Raw genomic sequence first — 1,094 nt, forward strand, 5'->3', positions numbered from 1 at the left:
TATATATATACACACATACTGAGTGGCCAGATTATTATGTATATATATATACTTTTGTATATAAACTAGAGGCCCGATGCATGAAATTCGTGCATGGGTAGGGTGCCTAGGCCTGGCTGGCGATCAGGGCCGATCTGTGGGGTGACTGGTGGGGCAATAGGGGGGGTGGCCCCTCCCTGGCATCTGCCTTGGCCAGCCTGGCACTGCCTCCTCACTGGCTCTGTCCCCCACTGCTGCCAGTCGCCTCCCTCTGCGGGGTGACTGGCAGGGTGATCAGGGCCCCTGCTGGCACCCGCCTTGGCTGGCCTGGGGCCAGTGGCCTGGGGGCAGCTCCCGCACCCAGCATCTGCCCTCTGGTGGTCAGTGCACATCATAGCAACAGTCAATTTGCATATTAGGCTTTTATTCTATAGGATAGCAATGAGTTTATATCAAACAGAATGACCTACTTAAAATAGAAAAAAGAGAACCAGTTCCATTCATCTGAGCCAGCTGTCTCACTTTGGGGCTTCTCTTTTAATTTTCTCACATTCCTCATTTCAGAGGGGCTGGATACCTGAAATGAATACCTGTCTCCAACAAGAAAAGGAAACTCTGGACACTGACTCTGCTTCTAGCTTTACTGAAACCCAGCTACACTTCTTGTTGGAGACAGGTACAGTACAGCATCAGGCCAGTTGCAGTCCATTAGTCTATTGTGTGTGGGAGTCCACATGGTCATGGGCCACATGTGTGAATGCCGGAAAGCCAAACATGAGCCAGGAGCCAAGTGTGCCAAGAGGAACCAAGGGAGTGCACTTCTTTACCCAGGGGATTAAATATCCCAAATCTTCAGGGGCATGCAGTGGCCACGCCCATTCTGGACAATGAACTTTGTTCCCAGGCGTGACAAGTAGCAAGTACTTTCCTCTGTCATCCTAACTACTGGGATGCATCTATCTTCCCTTTGTCCAGTCTCCTTCCCCCAGTATTTTGTAGGAAACATAACTATAATGTCTGGCCTTCCCTTTTCTCCTTTCCTACTATTAATTTTTAGCTAATTACAACAGTATCATAATCATTATGTTATATGCCTTAAACCAATGTCAACTTGT

At 48.4% G+C, this 1,094-nt stretch overlaps 1 pseudogene; it reads right to left on the minus strand.

Moving 5' to 3' along the window:
- The window catches only part of LOC102773986, a 43,091-nt pseudogene that overhangs the window by 37,976 nt on the left and 4,021 nt on the right, over positions 1-1,094 (minus strand).

The sequence above is a fragment of the Myotis davidii genome, unplaced genomic scaffold, assembly GCF_000327345.1.
Source record: "Myotis davidii unplaced genomic scaffold, ASM32734v1 scaffold376, whole genome shotgun sequence".
Taxonomy (NCBI): Eukaryota; Metazoa; Chordata; class Mammalia; order Chiroptera; family Vespertilionidae; genus Myotis; species Myotis davidii.